The sequence below is a fragment of the Melopsittacus undulatus genome, chromosome W, assembly GCF_012275295.1.
Source record: "Melopsittacus undulatus isolate bMelUnd1 chromosome W, bMelUnd1.mat.Z, whole genome shotgun sequence".
NCBI classification, from domain to species: domain Eukaryota; kingdom Metazoa; phylum Chordata; class Aves; order Psittaciformes; family Psittaculidae; genus Melopsittacus; species Melopsittacus undulatus.
This window is the reverse complement of record NC_047558.1, coordinates 2282837-2302345: the sequence shown is the minus strand read 5'-3', so window position 1 is coordinate 2302345 and position 19509 is coordinate 2282837. Positions and strand designations below refer to the sequence as shown.

Sequence of the window (19509 nt, the reverse complement as noted above, 5' to 3'; positions counted from 1 at the left end):
GAGATGCTCCCTGTGGTGTGGGCACTGTGGCACGGTGACACATGCCACCATCAGCTTGCTGGCCTGCCACCATATGCTGCCAGGGGCAGTCAGGGATCCCAGTAGGTGGCAGCATGAGAGCATCCTGTGGACAGGCAGCCCTGTCACGCTGTTACAACATGGACCAGGGACATCTTCACTTATGCGACAGCTTTGCAGATGTCACCAAATCCGTGGTGTGGAGCTACCCACTGAAGGATGCTGACCCAGCACTGGGCCCCGAACACCACCCTTCCTGCCTTGTGCAATGGAGTTGCTCCCAGCCCAGCGAGCAACACCCTGCTCCGACTGGCTCTTCCCTTCCTTCTCCCAGTGCATTGACACCCAGGAGACATCATGGGATCTTTGGCCCCCGATCCGTGGGCCAGACCTCCCATCCTGTTCTACTCTTTGCAGGAGCAGCCAAAAGACTTCCTCAAATCATTGGTGGGGGGAAATGAATGTCTTGGCTTCTTCCCAAGCTAGAGTGATGGGTAAGCCCTTAATCTCCACTGTCCATCCTCATTCCCACCTTCCAGGGCCTCTGGAGGCATCGCCCACAAGCATCTGACCACTAGCCACTTGGCTGTGGGCATTCAAAAGTCATCCCACTTCTCTGCCCCCAAGCAGGCCCCTCTGGCAGCCCCAGATCCAGTGATGTGCTGGTGGTCTGAAAAGTGTCACATAGCCCTGAGGCTGGACAGGACTTGGGGACAAGAGTCAAGCAGGGCTGGAGGTCTGCTCCCATGCATGGAGAGGCTCTACTTGAGCTTATGCCTATCCAGTGAAGGTGCCCATAGCCTGGCAAAGTAGCATGGCACTGCTTTCCCCAGTGTCGTGGTTTAAGTCCAGCCGGCAACCCAGAACCACACAGCTGCTCACTCACTCCCCCCCTTCCTCCCCCCGCTCCTGGAGGGATGGGGAGGAGAATTGAAAGAATGTAACTCCCATGGGTTGAGATAAGAACAGTCCAGTAACTAAGGTATAACACAAAACCACTAATGCTACAACCAATAATAATAAGGGAAATAACAAGGGAAGAGAATACAACCACTCAGCACTAGTCAACCAATACCCAGCACGACCCAAGCAGCCACATGGCCCTTCTGGGTAACTGCCCCCAGTTTATATATTGGGCATGACGTGCTATGGTATGGAATACCTCTTTGGCTAGTTTGGGTCAGGTGTCCTGTCTCTGATTCCTCCCAACTTCCCCTCCTCCCTGGCAGAGCATGAGAATCACAAAGTCCTTGGTCAGAGTAAACATTACTTAGCAAAAATTAAAAACATCGGTGTTATCAGCACTGTTCCCAGCCCAGAAGTCAAAACCACAGCACTGCACCAGCTACTAAGGAGAAAAATGACTGCTACTGCTGAACCCAGGACATCAACCACTGGGTGCACTGGGAGGTGAAGAGGCTGGCGGGGTGCTAGAAGGGATTAAAAGCATTAAAATGCTGTAGTCCCACAACCCAAAGCCATAGAACACCCATGTCCTGAGAACCACTTGTGAGAGGGTAGCCAGGAGCTAGGGATGGTGCAGAGGAGAGTGGTGGGGATGAGCAGCATGTGGGGTGGTTCTCACTGACATGAGGTTCAGCAGAGAGGAAGAGGAAGGGGATGATGGGATTGTAACATCACCAGTGTCCAGAAAGGATAAGCATGGACTGGCTGCTCTTCACAACGCAGCTGACAGGCAGCCAATAATCTTTCAGCAACAGGTTTGAAGTGACCTGGAGGAACCCCTGATTCCCACCAGCACTCAAACCTCAACCCAGCTGCTGCAGGATGTCAGGGCCATCAGGACACAATGCTTCAAAGCCACCCCAGCTCCTACATCACATCATTAAAAGTGATGAGATGGTCACAGGGAAGCTCTTAAGAGCTGGTGGTGAGCTACACCTGCCCCTCCATGCTCTGGTGGCATGAACTTCAGGGTTCTCACCCAGCCTGAGACACAGCATAGTGGAGGGTTGGGGTGATGGGCTCTGTCTCCCATTTGGCCTCAATGCTCCCTGCAGACCCCACCATGCAACACCCCTGGGTACCACTGTTGTGGTTTAAACCCACCCACTCAGCTCGTTCACTCACTCCCACCCCCCCCCCCCCAACCCCCCCCTTTCTCCTGCAACTCCCGGAGAGCTGGGGAGGAGAATCCAAAGAATGTAGCTTCCATGGGTTGAGATAAGAACAGTTTAATAACTAAGGTATAACACAAATCACTACTGCTACCACCAATAGTAATAATAATGATAAAGGAAATAACAAGTGAAGAGAATACAACACCTCACCACCTGCTGACCGATAACTCACCCCACCCTGCCTGACAGAGCACCAACCGATACCTCCTCCAATCCCCCAGAGAGCACTAGCCCTTCTGGATCACTCTCCGTTACATCCTGGGCATGACGTGCTGTGGTATGGAATACCTCTTTGGCTAGCCTGGGTCAGGTGTCCTGTCTCCCCTCCTCCTGGCCTCCCCTCCTCCCTGGCAGAGCATGAGGCTCAGAAAATCCTTGGCCAGAGTAAACATTTGAGCAGTAACTAAAAACATCAGTGCTATCACCACCATTCCCAACCCAGAAGTCAAAACACAGCACTGCACCACCTATCAAGAATAAGAAAAACGGTCTGCTACTGCTGAACCCAGGACAGTATCCACCCCTTATTCCACACCATTCACGTCATGCTCAGATACCACATTTTCAATATACCATCGCTCTTACCTCAGTACACTCTTAGTGCATGGACTGTTGACACAGGAGTCCCGGACAACGCAGAGACGATCAATGTGATCAAGCGATTGACAAAGTTTATTAGATACAGTGCTCCTTTTATACCTTTACACCCTTAGGTTTCTTATGTAACAGCCTTGGATACTGAGCTCTAATTGGTTAGTCTACAGGTTACTATCGCTTACAGAGCTAATGTTTACAACTTGTTATAATTGCGATTAAATACCTTACTCTAAAAATACAGTGGGAAACTACAACCTTGGCAGAGATCATTCTCTGCACATTTTCAGTGGAAAATTACAGAGGCCTAACAAGACAATTGACCTTGCTTATGCCTGCCAAGAATCTTCTTACTTTACAGTAACAAGGCTCAGGGTATCGGGATCACTCACTACGTGGCCTTGGCTCTTTAAGAATTCCCACAAATCCCCCTTCTTGTTTTTGAGTGATCCAGATACCCTTTACAGCTTTTTCTATAAGACGTTGTATACATTGTAAGATACAAGGAATAATCATTAAAAGTAAGATTAAAAATGTTAGTAACATTAAAACACCTTTGATAATATCTTTAATCCAACTCGTGATTCCTTAAAGCAGAAGCATTCTGATGCAAATGGAATGTGAAACAGCTGCAGAAATTAACTGCTAGGGTGATTGGATTTACCCCCAGGTTACAAACTGCCCCAATACTTTTCTTTTTCACACTCCTCAGCTCCAGTGTCCATCCAGGCCATTCCACCGGGGGGGGCACTGGGAGCCGAATTGGAGGGCAGCTTCATCTGAACATGGGTACCAAGAAGTCGCTCACCCTGCTTTAAGTGGCTACAACATGCTCGGCAGTAGCTACAGCTGCCTACCTGCTTAGCAGCAGCAACAAGTATCTAGCACACTTTTGCATTAACCCTTTCTTGCCCAAAATGTTAAACTGCTACCTGTTAAAAACTTTTACATGAACCTGACAACAAAAAATATACAGAACACTGTCTGCCCTCATCACACACACACACACACACACGCTTGGGATCCCACAAGCACACTCCACGCAACTACAGTATTTGAAACACAAAATCCAGACAATCATTACTCTCTCTACACAGTCCCACATACAGAACATGGCACAAGGACCTTGTGAAGACTATCAGGAAACCAGCTCCGAGAAGCATCATTGCAGTGCAAGGTGGCAGGCTCAACCTTAGCGGGCATCCCTGCAGAGGCTCTGCCTCCCTCACATCACATGAGGCTTGGGCTTTTATACTGACCAAAATGCACTCATTCCGAAACAGGTGGCCAGCCTATGTCAGAAGAAGTTGCCAGCAATATCTGTAAAGGTTTCCAAGGGTTGATAGAAACATGGACATACTTATATTTACCAACTTCTAGTACATGAGTATCACAGACAGACTGTATCAAAGGAGTTGTATATGGGGTCCCAACTCCACGGTCTACTACAGTCTGCCCGACACCCCTGATAAGAGCATGCGAGAGACCTTCCCATCTCGGGTGGGAAGCATACACACCATGGGAAACTACGCAATACATCTGCATCCCCCACCCGTCTCGCTTCTCCCTTTACAGCTGCCCATTTACGACGAGGATCTGGGGGATATAAATCAGGCTTCTTTTCCGGATGAATAGGCTCCAGGTCAAAAGCACCATCCAGGTCAGCATCGGCATTATCAGGAGTCAGAATCTCAGGAGCAGCAACAGCAGACTGATGAATGTGCACAGACTCCTTGTCGGGGTCAATAGGGTCTGAGTCAAAAGGATCGTCTTCATCCTCGTCCTCAGTCTTCACAGCCATGGCGACAACCGGTGGAGGTTCGGGGGGGAGGGGGGGGGGGGCACGCTGGTCTCCATGATCTCATTTTTTGACTTTAACGTCTCTAAAACAGTTCTCCAAATGAGTAACAAACCTTTCATAGCGTCATTGCCTTCCGTGGCTGCATTCCACAGTTTAACTCCTGCCCCATTCCACAAAGAGATCTCAAGTCCGGTAGACTCATCAATCTCTGTGTGACGGGTCATCAACCATTTCAACATTAACTTTAAGTCTGTCTCTTTAAAGGTTGCTCCCTTTACCTTAAGAAGGACTGCAAACATCCATAAATCAGAGGCTTCTACCTTAGCAATTTTCTCCCAAGTCTCGAGATTAAAAGCTTCGCCGACTCCCACAATTAACTCCTTACTCCAGAGCAACAATCTTTTTAGCATAGGCTCCGTTCTGAGGCTTCTACCTCCGAGTACATTCCCATTACTGATCTTGTCCCACAGCATCTGTCCTATATGTTCCCATTCAGAAACTTCAAACGCTGCCTGCACAGTGAGCAGAAGACCACAGTCTCGTGACCATTTTAACAGGCTTTGTAAGGCGGCAGTATCATATTCTAGTCCTCTCTTAAAGAGAAAATGTGGGAGGAGCTCCATTACTGCCTGTTCGTCTTTGGATAGCGAGGGCCCCATCTCCTACCCGGCCGCTCACCTGATCAGGGCGAGATCCCAACTTTGCAGCTAGCTGACTTCCGCAGCGCCGGGGCAGCGCCAATTTCGGCCGGCTCCTATCCCCTTGTTCCTGATCGGACTTCAAACCCTCTGTGAAGGTTACCGATCTGAGGGTCCCTATTTGGGTGCCACTTGTCGACGCAGGAGTCCCGGACAACGCAGAGACAATCAATGTGATCAAGCGATTGACAAAGTTTATTAGATACAGTGCTCCTTTTATACCTTTACACCCTTAGGTTTCTTATGTAACAGCCTTGGATACTGAGCTCTAATTGGTTAGCCTACAGGTTACTATCATTTACAGAGCTAATGTTTATAACTTGTTATAATTGCGATTAAATACCTTACTCTAAAAATACAGTGGGAAACTACAACCTTGGCAGAGATCATCCTCTGCATGTTTTCAGTGGAAAATTACAGAGGCCTAACAAGACAATTGACCTTGCTTATGCCTGCCAAGAATCTTCTTACTTTACAGTAACAAGGCTCAGGGTATCGGGATCGCTCACTACGTGGCCTTGGCTCTTTAAGAATTCCCACAATGGACCAGTCCCTATAAAGCTGCTGAGCCCATCTGATCCATGATGTCAGGCTCCATCTCTTGTAACAGTCTTTCAGAGCATTAGAGGCTGTGTGCAGTGTTCACACTTGTGAAACACCTGGGCAATAGTGTCCATTGTTAAGTCCACACCTCGATCATGAGTCCATCTGTATGTTGCATCTCTGCTCTGATGGCCTGAAGTGTCATGGGCCCACCAGGCTCAAAACAATTCACCGTCCCCTTCAGCAGTCCTACAGCTTGTTGCTGGGGACTCCATACAGCTGCCTTCCATCTCTGATGCTTCCAAATCACTGGAGGGGTCCAGTGGACCAGACACTCACCCATAGTGTCCCACATGCCCTGCCACTCATGACCGTCCAGCTTTGGGGAAAGTCTCCTGGTGCTCCTATATCATTGTCTAACCCTAGACAACACCCAAACCTGACTCTGCTTAACTTTTGAGATCAGACAAAATGGTCGTGGGTAGAACACACTCTGTGTGTGTGCCAACATGCTGTTCCCCATCACAATCAGCTGGCAGGTCCCAAGGGTACCCAAAAGCCATTCAAAACCTTCAGAGCTCTTAAATGATGCTGCTGTACTTGTCACTGGGGCTGATGTAGCTGCCGTGCTTGCCAGCTCTCTCACCACCAGCTTCTCCTCTCCCGAGTCCAAATCTTCCTCCTCTGCCTTGCTGGGAAATGCTGCGTGGTCTCTTGCATCCTGCTGGGGCTTGGCGGGTGACTTCCGGGGGATGCTCTCGGCCATCGCGGGGCTGGGCTCGGCTCTTCCACCGCCTCCTCCCGCTGCTCTGCTACCATCGCTTGGTCCCCGGGGCCGCTCTCCTGGGCCGCTTCGGCCACTGCCGGCTCCCGGGGCTGCTCCTCCTCGGCTCCCCGCAGACTCACAAAGACAGAGGCGAGGACAAGGGCAAGGACAGTGAAGAGCAGCGGGGTGGCATGGTACAAGGCCATGTCCATCCAGCCCTGCTGCCGGAGCCCCCCCCATATTACAAGTCATTGCCATAAAGTACAGTGAAACAAGAACCTTAGCCCAAGCCAAATACTTGATAAACACTAACACAGCAAACACAGGCCCTAAGTAAGTTACAACATTCTGAAACTGAAATCAAGAGAAACAACTTTGAGAGTGTCCTGGGTTCAGCAGTAGCAGTCATTTGTTCTCCTTCTTGGTAGCTGGCGCAGTACTGTGTTTTGACTTTTGGGCTGGGAATGGTTGCTGATAGCAAGTATGTTTTGAGTTACTGCTCAAATGTTTGGTTTGTCCAAGGCCTTTTCTGAGTCTCATGCTCTGCCAGGGAGGAGGGGAAGCCGGGAGGAAGGAGAGACAGGACACCTGACCTAGGCTAGCCAAGAAAGTATTCCATACCATAGCACGTCATAGCCAGGATGTAAGAGGGAGTTACCCGGAAGGGCTAGAACTCTGGGGGGATGGAGGAGGTAGCAGTCGGTGCTTGGTCGAGCAGGGTGGGGTGAGTTATGGGTCGGTGGCTGGTGAGATGTTGTATTCTCTTCACTTGTTATTTGCTTTATCATTATTGTTTGTAGTAGTAGTAGCAGTAGTGATTTGTGTTATACCTTAGTTATTAAACTGTTCTTATCTCAACCCATGGGGGCTACATTCTTTGGATTCTCCTTCCTAACTCTCCGGGATTCGGGAGAGCAAGGGGGGAGTGAGTGCACAAGCTGTGCAGATTGGTTTTAAACCACAACAGAGAGCCAATAAATCAGCATTGTGACGAGTGACTATAAATCCGGTGAGATCTGTTGTTATCTCAACACCTCGGGCCCCATGTTGGGCACCAAAAGAACTGTCGTGATTTAAAACAAGCCACACAGAGCTCATTGACTCACTCCCCCCCCTTGCTCCCCCAACTCCCGGAGAGCTGGGAAGGAGAATCCAAAGAATGTAGCTAGCACGGGTTGAGATAAGAATAGTTTAATAACTAAGGTATAACACAAATCACTACTGTTACTACCAATAATAATAATAATAATAATAATAATAAAAGAAATAACAAGTGAAGAGAATACAACACCTCACCAGCCGTCGACCCATAACTCACCCCACCCTGCCCGATCGAGCACTAACTGATACCTCCACCAACCCCCCTGAGCACTAACCCTTCCGGGTAACTCTTGGTTACATCCTGGGTGTGACATGCTATGGTATGGAATACTTCTTTGGCTAGCCTGGGTCAGGTGTCCTGTCTCTTCTTCCTTTCGGCCTCCCCTCCTCCCTGGCAGAGCATGAGACTCAGAAAGTCCTTGGCCAGAGTAAACATTTGAGCAGTGACTAAAAACATACATGCTATCAGCACTGTTCCCAGCCCAAAAATCAAAACACAGCACTGCACCAGCTACCAAGAAGGAGAAAAAATGACTGCTACTGCTGAACCCAGGACAACCACAAAGGTCACGGAGGGAGATGCCGTGACAGTGGGTTGAGAAGGTGCCTCGGGATGCACAAAAGGTCCTACTACCTGTCCCTGCCCAAGCCTTTCCCCATCCCTGTCCCTCATGGCAGACAGCATGTGAACACCCATCTCCTACATGAAGGGCTGATTGGCTGTTGAGTTCACTCTGGTGAAGGACTGGTTCCTACTGATCGTGGTGACGAGGACTTGGCACTGCAGGCACACAGACAGCGACATTCTTGAACATGACCTGGAGGGTCTCCCTGGGGTCACAAGAGAGAGGTGTCACCAGCAGCAGGGTGAGGAAAGGCACACAGGCAGGGACCAAGAACAGCACCCATGGATCAGGGTGGCTACAGCACCCAAGGGCTGTGAGCCTTCCCTCCTGCTCAGCCCAAGGACACTCCTGGTGGTACCAGCAGGACCTTGCTGTCCCCAAGTGGTGCTATAGGTGCCCTGCCCTGAGTGAAGCAGGGCTCTGGACACCATGAGCACTCAGCAGTGACAGACAGACAGGGCCTTAGGCGATAATGGTCTAGTGTGAAGTGTCTCTGCCTGTGGCAGGGGGGTTGGAACTAGATGAACTTAAGGTCCTTTCCAACCCAAACCATTCTATGATTCTGTGTCCCAGCTTGGCCCCCTGGGAGCCACAGGTAGGGGCTAATGCCCAGTGCTTACCATGGCCCTTCCTAGACATAACCATGACAAACCCTCTGCTGTGCCCCAGCCAAACCACCTCCTGCTGAACACCTTGTCCCATGTCCTGCTGTCACCCGTGCCACCCATGGCAGGGGCAGAAAGGGCAGGGGGCCGGATCCTGCTGCCCATCCCTTTGCTGTCTCTATGCTTGCTTCCACTCATTCCAGCAACCATGAGGGAAGCCAATGGACAACAAAGCACTTTGGAAAGTCCCTGGCCTTGCCAGGAGCTCTGTGTCAGGAATAAAGGCCAAGCCATTCCCTGCCAGACCCTGTAAAGGCCATGCAGGCAGCATGTGTCCAGCCCCATGGCTGCTGCAGCCTTGCCTTCTGCTCCTGGTGCTGCCAGAGACCCAACCAGGAGCCCTGCAGTTACTGCTGGTACCTGTGTGTTCCTGCTATGGCCAGGACTGAGCAGATTTCTGAGTCATGGGACCTGGACCTGGCTGCCACCACATCAGGGCAAGGGAGGGGATTCTTCCCCACTGCAGTCCTGTATCCAACTCTGGGGGCAACAACACAACATGGAGCTGTTGGAGTGAATCCAGAGGAGGCCATGAAGAGGCTGAGAGGGCTGGAGCAGCTCTGCTCTGGAGCCAGCCTGAGAGAGATGGGCTGGTTCAGCCTGGAGAAGAGAAGGCTCTGGGGAGACCTTAGAGAAGCTTCCAGTGTCTAAAGGGGCTACAAGAAACCTGGAGATGGGGCTTTAGACAAAGGCCTGTAGGGACAGGACAAAGGGGAATGGCTTTAAACTGACAGAGGGGAGACTGACATGAGATCTTAGGAAGAAGCTCTTCCCTGTGAGGGTGGTGAGGCACCAGCACAGGGTGCCCAGAGAAGCTGTGGCTGCCCTGGCAGTGTTCAGGGCCAGGTTGGACGGGGCTTGGAGCAACCTGGTCTAGTGGAAGGTGTCCCTGCTTGTGGCAGGTGGTTGGAACTGGATGAGCTTTAAGGTCTCTTCCAACCCAAACCAGTCTGGGATCCTATGATCACAGGGAGCATCTCTGCAGGCCAAAACCCAAGGCAAGAGCAGGGGAGTTGGGGCTCCTCCTGGCCCTGCCACCCCAGCAGTGCCAGGCAGGCACATGGAGGAGCCCAGCCTGCAGGGCAGAGGCTGATGGATGCTCCATGTCATCCCATCCACCACTGACATCAACTCAGTCCCTCTTTCCCTGCCAACCCCCTAGGGCCAAGTTGCGGGCTGGGGTGCCAGGAGCTGCCAGGGACAATCCCACATAGGGCCCAGCAGTCACACACCCTGCATGGGAAGGCCAGGCAGGGCCATAGAGACACACAGTTTCCCAACAGCCAACCCCAGTGTGACCAGCAGCAAGACCTTTACCCCAGCAGCATCAGGGATGGTACAGGGACACAGGCACTGCCCTGGATCCCAATGCCATCCCCACTCCTTCCCCTGGCACAATGGGAATAAGCCCAACTCAAACCAGCACAGACCTGCTTGGCTGCTGGTGTGCACTGCTCTGGTGCTGTGCTCTTCAGTGTCCTGCAGTCATGCTGTCACCTCCCTGCATGCCAGCCTGAGACAGGCATTCACAGCACCCGAGATGAGCCAGGGGTGTCCAGAGTCAAAGCCAGCCACTACCAAGAACCTCCATCCCAGCAGAGCTGGGATACAGCAGATCCATCTGGTTCCCCCTTGGCACTCAGGTCCCAGCCCAGGACCACGGAGCTGCTCAGTGGGTCCTGCCACCTTGGTGTTATCCTGGTGCTAGTCCCTCCAGTTTCCAGGACAACACTGTCCCAATTAAACTCATTAGGAGGAGTTGTAATCGGTGACAGCCCAGCTGACCTGCAGGCCCTGGGCAGATTACCCTCTGCAGGGCTCTTTAATATGCTCCCCACTGAGCGTGCAAGGCCTGTGGCACAGATGCTCGCTGCCCCAGCTGGGCATTACAGCCAACCATGCATATAGAAAGGAAAGCACCCACCACCCCTAAAACCCTGCTCTCCACAAGTGGGGCAGGTCAAAGCTCCTACAGGGTGAGCACAGCCCTGCCAGCACATACTTCTCCAGCCTAAATCACTGTCTGGGGACAGAGGGCTCTAAAGAGGGTCACCCAGGCAGTTTCCCACATTGGGGAAAAGGATGCTGAGAGCATCACAGGGGGACAAGGATGTTGGAGGGGCTGCAGGGGACCAATGCCCAAGCACAGCTCCCCAGCAGAGTCAGAGAAATGCCCAGCCACTCACCCAGGCACTTCAGAGGCTGGGTCGCAAGGCCCCTGAGGCTACTGGGCTGATACAAGGAGCAGTGCCATGAGCCTGCTCACAGGACCACATGCCACGTCTGTGCTGTAATCCTGCGAGTCCGCCTGTCTGTCCTCAGCCAATGCTGCCCACAGGCACTGGCCAAGAGGGCAGAGCAGCAGCCAGACGTGAGCAGCTGGATGGGTGGCACAGCACAGGGTGCTGAAGCCCACCCCAGAGCTCTCTAAGCCTGTCCTCTGCTCCTCTCTCTGACTCCTGGTGCTCTGGAGATTATGGGGATCCCAAGAATGCTGGTTGAAGAGGCAGAGGGGGCTGTCCGACCAGCTGGGTGAGTCCCAGCTGGTTTCTGGTTTTGACACTCAGACACAAGCCTCAGGTGGCTCTGGCAGGTTTATCAACACTGCCCTGGTCAGAGACACCCCAAATTGGCTCCCCGCAAATCCCCAGCCCCTCAGCCCTGGGACTAGCATCTCCAGTAATATCACTCACTGGAGGACAACAATGCATGGGGTGGACAAACCAGCACCCTCCAGCACACCTGAACCCAGGGAGCAACACCCACAACCAGCCAGCAGCAACCCAAGTGGCTCCCCCAGGAGGGACTGGCAGGGCTGGGCTGTGGTCCCCATGCTAGTGGCCCTGTGGCTACCTCCCCAGGCACAGTGTAGTACTGGTGTCCCCCAATGAGGACATGAGACAGTGTCCATGGGCTGGTCCATCCTGCCTGCGGTGTCTGGGGCAAGCAGGGGGTCCCACCACCCCACACCAATGGCACAACCTGGCACCCTTGGGTGAGCCTTGGCCACATGGTGGGGACAACCTCAGGAGCCTGTGAACTTGTCCCATGGTACAGCTCGCTCCAGCCCAGCCACTGCATCTCTGTTTGCACGGCTGTGTCCCTGCTGCCCTGACACAGGCTCATTCCCCAGCCCCCCGCCAGCCCCTTCCGGCCCCAGGATGGCACTTGGCTAGCTCCTGATGCTGGAACAGCTCTTCCTTCCCACCACTCCTCATCCCAGCACACAAGCTGCAAGCATCCGGGGACACACGCCATGGTCACAGGGAGCCTGGGAGCTGCCTCTTCCCTGACCTCCTCACACTCTGCCTCTTCTCCAGGAAGGACCCTCCTAGAGCTGGGAGAGGAGGGGGACTGGGATTTTTTGGGAATGGGATGAGTCAGTGAAGGGAATCCTGGCTTCTTGTGACTCAAAGAGAGAAACTTGCAGCCATAAGGTTGCAGTCCTCACCAGAGCAGGGGATGGTAGTTTGGGGGCTGGATGAGTGCTGGGGCTATGGCAGCAGAATCCACCCTCACAGCCATGGGAGGCCAATGGCTCCTTGGGACAAGCGGGAAGGCAGCAGGAAAGGGAAGAAGCTGCGAATGGGAATAATTGGAGGAAGTGCTTATTTATCCTGTGCAGTATCCCTGAAGGGCAGGGAACAGCACAGGCAGACATTCACAGCTGGCTCCCCCCCTCCTACCCCACCATCCATCCCCATGGGATCCCAGCTCGCAGCCAGAGTGGGATGCAAGCCCCAAGCTGGCACCCAGGGAGGTGGCCACTGCTGGAGCTGGAGGGTTCCCCAGTGCCTAGCTGAGCTCAAGTCCAACCTGTTTTCTAGGATGGCTCCTGAGAACCAGCCCAGGACCACCATGGTCCTAGTGAAATGGGTTCCCCACCACCAAAGGCACAGACCAAGCACCCAGCCAGGATCCCTATGGCTTTGGGGCACCAGACTCTGCTCCTGAATGGGCTGTGACCCCTTTCAGAAGTGCTGAGACCCTCTGGAAGGATCCTCCTGGAGTTGCTATAACCTTGTGAAGGTCCCACATGCCACCTTCACCCCTACCTACTCATCTCCAGGGTGCTCTGCTGGGTACCAGTAGCTTCCCCTCCACAAATCCTACCCAAGCAACTTGGTCTCCATGGATGAGAGCAGCTCCAGAGCAGAACACCCCCAGTTCCGCCCAGCTTCCTTGAGGCCACCATGCTGGGGATGCTCAACATCGAGCTGGGAATTTGTCTTCATTAGGACAGCCTCAAACAAGACATGGAGGCACAAGGGGGTGAAAACTGAGTTGGTGCTCGGGCAGCCATGGCCCCTCCCCTTCCTTGAGATGCAGAGCCTGGGTCTGAAACGGCAGGTGTTATCCTGCCACAGACACCCCACTGCTGGACCCTGTGGTAACAACTGTGTCCCTTGCAGGTGGTGGGTACCCACATCTCTGGTGCCCCTGGCAGGGAAAGCTCTCCTCCTGGGGAAATCAGTCACACTAAAAAGCCATCCCCAATCCAGCCATGTCACAACTGGGGGTCCTCAAATGACCCGCACTTTGTCAGGGAGCTCTGTACCTTTGGGTTTGCCATTCATTGTGGGCTGTGGCAGAAGGTCACCCTCGGGCCAGGATCAGCGTCCTGGGCTGTGGCTCTCATGACATCCATCCAAGAATCTATCTGCCTGTGTGCAGGCCCCCCCCCCCCCCCCCAGGCTGTCTCCTTCCACACTTCCCCTGCCCAAGGGCTGACATCACTGCCTAGTGCAGCAGCTCCAGCAGAGAATCAGGGATGGGAGGATGGAGGAGGACATGGAGGGATGGAAGAATGGATGTCTGTCCCCTTTGGAGAGAAGGCACCCCACCAGCATTGGCTGCTCCAGGTTGCTTTAAAGCAGAAGGAAGAGCAGGGCTGCTGCCAGACCCCAGGATGGGGGGGATGCAAGACTGCTGTGGCTTTGCTGTGGGTTTTCCATTGCATTGCTTCCTCCTGGCATGCCTGTGAGCACCCTGCAACACCCAGGAGCTTCTGGGAAAAGGGTTTCCTTGCTCAGAAGTACCCAGTTTGTGTCATCAGGGTCTCCAAAGACTTGAGGGGCTAGCTTCAGCCAGTGCTCTCCAAAGATGCTGGGTGACATTCCCATACAGGAACCAAGGATGTCCCACTCCCCATGAGGTCCAGCTTGCACGGGGCAGTGTGGCAAACCCACCTGCCCTCCAGCAGCACTTCCCAGCCCCACAGCTCCCTGTTTAGGGCACAGGGATGCCCTAATCAACCAGAGGACTCTGTGGCACAGATGTCACCCTCCTCCAGTGCTGTAGGCCCTTGCACAGGTCCCAGTCCTAGGGTATCTAGGCCTGGCACCCTCTCCAGCTCTGATGGAGGAGGTCAGAGCAGCCAGCTCCATGCAGGCTGGGACCAGCTGCAGTTACCATGTCACTGGAAAAGGAAGAGCCACCTCCCTCCAGGCTCCTTTCCTGTTTGCTGCTGCTTTTAGAGCAAGGTCAGGCCAGATTCAGGAGTAAAAGCACTGTGGCATGAGGCTTGGGGGACGCTCACAGAGATGGGGTGCTCCCATACACAGTTAACCCCTTGCCTGGAGGGTGAGCCAGCTGTGGGGCTGCTCCCCCAGCCCAGAGCTGTTCCCTTCCTTGCTGGTCCCTGTGCAGGATGGGCCCACAACACCACAGGGGAGGAGATGGACCTGGGGGTCCCTTGTAGGGTGTAATTGCTCCCCTTCCATGGGCACCCAGGCATGTGGCTCCAAAGCCAGCCACAGCCAGGCTCGGTGAGGTGGGGCTTGCAGTGTCACCACCAAAGAGGGCACACTCACCCTGGTGCCTGGGTGGGTGCCCACATGGGTGCACAGCACCAGCCTTGTTGGGAGAGCAGCTGGGGAAGAGCTGGTGAGCTGCATCCAAGGAAAAAACATCCCAGGACTGGCAAACGGCACCATCTTATCATCCACCTGCCTGCAGCCTCCATGCCAATGCCATCGAATCATAGAATCCTAGAATGGTTAGGGTTGGAAGGGACCTTAAAGCTCATCCAGTTCCAACCCCCTGCCATGGGCAAGGACACCTTCCACTATACCAGGTTGTTCCAAGCCCTGTCCAACCTGGCCTGTGTGTCATGGGCATGGAGGGGAGCCACCAGCCCACCATGCTGCGATGCATGGTGTGGGGGGACCCATCTCCACCCCAGCCTTCAAGAACTTGCATGAAGACCACATCTCCCTTGCCTGGTCAGGATGCATCCCCCTGGCTCTCCCCACTGAGGGAAAGAGTCCCAACCCAGCGGCTGCCATGGGCAGGGGGTCATGACCTGGTTTTCCACACTTTGCTGCTTCTCACCAAGGAAAAGCATCGCCCCCAGCACTGCCCAGCTTTTGCAAAGCCTCTGCCATGCTGGCAGCCACACAGTGCCTGGCACACGGCCCATGCCAGCTCATTTGTTCTCATTAAGGATTTATGAGAAAGCCCCTCTAAAGCTGCCAGAGCTGTGGCAGAGCCGTTCCCTGGTGCCACGAAGGGATGTCCAGGATTCCCTACCAGAGGGGTTGGCAGCTTGCAGGGACTCTGCCTCTACATAGCCCTGCCTGCAGCCCCAATGTGGGCAGTGCAGGCAAGCTGCATGTCACAGCACCATCCTGGGCATCATCCATGGGGATGCAGGAGCAGGCAGGAGATGGGGTCATGCATTCAAAAGGTGGCAGAAGGTACCAAAGGAAGACATGGGTATGTGGCATTAGACATCTCCTGCAAGCACCCCACAGCACCCTGCATGGTGCTTGGCTGGGACACCCTGCCAAGGGAGGGCAGAGGAAGCTGCTGTGCTTGGCAGCACTGCCAAGGCCTGGGCAGTAATTGAGTTAAGTGAATCTCTATCCATGGCCTGGCTGTGAGTGGGTGCAGGGTGCTGGTCACTCCCCCAGCTCAGGGGACTTCTCTGGATGGTCCCACCTCTGGTGACTGCCTCCACCTGTCCCATGGGGCAGAGATGTGGATATAACACCTCAAGCACACCCTTTCTGGGGTGTCACCAGGCCTGGGGAGCTGCCCCAAGCATCCCAACCATGACAGCTGAACATACAAACAAAACCCTCCATGGGCAGCCATGCTTGGATATGTATGTTCCAGCCATGCAGAAGGAAAATCCAGACACCCCAGGAGAACATTCCTATTTCCCTGCCCTCTGTGAGGTACAGGACTGGTGTCCGAGACCCCACATCCTGCCAGCACTGAGTCCTGAGGAGGTTCCCCAGCACCTCCCTGGTGGCCCCAGGACCAAGGTTGTGCCCACCCAGCATCACCCAGACTCTGGAGAAGCCCTGCTGGCACCAGCACCAGAGACCAAGGTGATGAAGAAGCTATTTCAGGCTGTTCCTGGACAAGCATGACACAGATACCCTTGCATGGCTGGGAATGTCACCACAACTGGGAATAAGGCATAGAAGGGCACAGGAAGCTTCAGTGGGCACACAGAGGGCAGGAGTCACTGCTGGCAAAAGAGGCTGAAGAGGCAAGTGCCAGCACATGAGCACCAGCCTGGTGAGGTGCCAAAGAGCTCCTGGCCATGGTAGAGACCTAGAAGGGGCCAAGAGGTGACAATTCTGTCAAAAAGACAGAATTGCAGAATGGTTTGGGTTGGAAGGGACCTTCAAAGGTCAACTAGTCCAAGCTCCCTGCAGTGAGCAGGGACATCTTCAGCTAGATCAGGATACTCAGAACCACATCCAGCCTGGCCTTGAATGTCTCCAGGGATGGTACATCCACCACCTCTGGGCAACCTGGCCCAGTGCCTCACCACTCTCATTGTACAAAATTACTTCCTCATGTCACCGCTGTGGCTTGAAGGAGAACCACAGTGAAGGACCAAGCGACATGTGGCCAGGTAAGAGCCAGTCCTGGTCTGGGAAAGCCAGGTCGTAGAGCTGCAGATGTTCATCCCCTATCACAGAGCTGACTTTAGTTTTTACAGAAATCAGCAAAGCAGCTACAAAACCTCCTGGCAGCCCAATGCCAAAGATCCTGTGCAGAGTTTTATCTGCAGGGTTGATGCCCTGAGGGCTGGAGAAGGACCAGCCCTTGTGCTAAGCCACACTCAACCACAGCCAGGCTGGCACCAAGGCCACCAGCAGCATCCCTTGCCAAGGGGCCAGGCACCCCACATCTGGGCACCAGGGCTGTGGCAGCCTCCAGCCCTCTTCCCCTCACAGCTTCCCCACACAGCAGCAGAAATTATATAAATGGCAGCCCTACAAATAACCTCAAGCACGAGGCAGTGAGCTCATCCCAGCCTGGCAATGGCCTCAACCCATGCTGAGCCTAGCCTTGGGCTGCCTGCAGTTCTCTGGGGACCCCAAATGCCAGCTCCCTGCCTGTGATGGGTCTCTCAGGTCCTGTCCTTTAAGTTAGAGCCATGGCAGGAGCTCCAGTGCCCACCAAGCCACAGCCACCAGTGCAGGCTGAAGTCCAGCATGGTGGCATCGCTGGGAAATGTCCCTGTGCCACTGCTCAGCTCCTCTTGGGGTAGCAGCAGGCACTGGATGATGCCCAACTGAGGCACCCCACAGCAACCCAAGCTGCAGATCCCTGGGCAAAGCAGGAGTGCTGGCCAGAAGCCTCAGACAAGGTTTGGGAAGAGATGCCACCATCCCCATCACCGTCCCTGCTGCAGATTAACAGTTATCCCTCAGTTGCACCCCAACACCCACCTCATTGCTGCCCATCCCAGCACCCCTATCCCTGCCCATGGCTGCTGCATTCCCATGCTTAACCCCATCATGTTGTGTCCTTATGGGGGCTCAGCTACCACCACACCAGCTCCCACCACAGCTCCAGGGGCTTGTGGTGATGCATTGGGGACTTCCACCCACCGAGAACCAGCAATACCATCAGCAGCAAGCCCTGTGGGTGCCTGATTTTGCACAGCCTCATAGCCTGACACCCTAGCCCTGCCCAGGGATGCAGCAAGACTGCTCCTCAGCCAGTAGCTAGGTCTTCGGCCAAAACAGGGTTTATAGGAAGGCCAGGTCATCCCAGTGGCCTCAGTAGTCTTCTCTGAAAATCTGGCAAAGGTAAAACCCTCTGAAGCCGTTTTCAAGCCTTGGTGGCCAGAGGTGCAGCAGGGAAAGAGTTAATGGTGTGAGGCCTTCCCAAACACTTAGTGACAGGCTGGGGAGGGCTGGGAGATGGGAGGATCAGGCCAGCAACAAAGCGAGATCTATCTTAATTCCTCCGAGCATTCCAACCCTCAGTCACCCAGGAGGAGGAAGTAGCAGCCAGTTGACATGGAGCACCCAGGTCCCTCAGGAGAACGCCACCCCGGGGTCCTGTCACACCCCCGGGGCGATGGGGGAGAGATGGATGCAGCCTCTCCTCCGGGACCGATGTCCCTGGCGTCATGGCTGTTCATGGACACAGGCAGCTTCCCCCTGCCCAGCATTCCGGAGGGATATGAAGCGGGCAGGGCACGGCTCACACCACCAGCTCCTCTGCAAATAAGCGGCCCCATCCCAAACCCATGAGCAAAGCAACACATCCCAGACAGGAACGGGACACCGGGTGACACTGGGTGGGGGGTGCTCGCTCCGACATCCCGGTTCCTTATCCGGGTGCGTCCGGGCCCCGCCGCAGGGCGGGGAGCTGCCCTCAGAGTCGCAAGGTGATGGGTCGGAGGAGCAGAGCCCCTCGGCCACCTCCACGGCCACGTCCCCACCCTCACGCCGTCACCGAGCACCTCCGGCACAGCTCCAGGTGCCTACCCCGGGACTGGCGGCGGGTGGCAGACAAGGTCGGTGGCAGACGGCAGTGGACTCCCACCCAGGGTGTAAACCTGCTAAAAGCCACCAACCCCGCTCCCCACCGATCCCCACCCCGTGACTGGCGGCGTGTCCCAGGGTGCGGAGGTGTCGGTGGCACTCACATGTCCCAGGAGAGGCGGGGGACAAGTAGCAAGGCATAAGCGGGCCTGGCTCCGTGTATCCCCTTTGTTCCACCCCTATGGACGGGTAACAAACGGGAAATTCGTGCAGGCTCTTGGTAACATCCACCCCGGCTATCTCCATGGAAACGCGGGAGTCATGTGATTTCGGCAGGAAACCACGGCACAGCCAGCGCCAATGGCGGTTGCATAAGCGGGAGCACCTCCCTCCTGAGACAAGGAGGCACAAAATGGAATGTAAACCTTTGTAAATAAGTGGAATCAGTTTTAAGTAACGTTAAGTTTGATGGCTTTGTAACAGTAGCAATGGAAAATAACTGAGGTGCATGAAGATAAACCGTTATAGTTGACATAATTTTAGGTCCTTATGACCTTAGTACAAAAAGCGTAAGAAAAGCAGGATAGAAAAACAGGACCTGGGGATGGGGAGTATCTGGGACTCGCTGATGTCCAGGATGGGTGCTTTAATGTGTGGGGTTTGTTCATTGTGATAATGTATTGGCTTTTGCAAATCATAGGTGTGGTAATGTGGATATAACTATAGAAGTTTATAGTAACAAAACCAAAGCTCAATAAAGACATAAGATGAGCAAACCGGAGTTGTATAAGTAGAAGAATCTGTAAAGTTAAA

General features: G+C 54.1%; 1 pseudogene; it reads right to left on the bottom strand.

Moving 5' to 3' along the window:
- Positions 1-18976, bottom strand: part of LOC117435863 (rho family-interacting cell polarization regulator 1-like) — a 48850-nt pseudogene extending 29874 nt beyond the window's left edge.
- Positions 18977-19509: the final 533 nt, after the last annotated feature.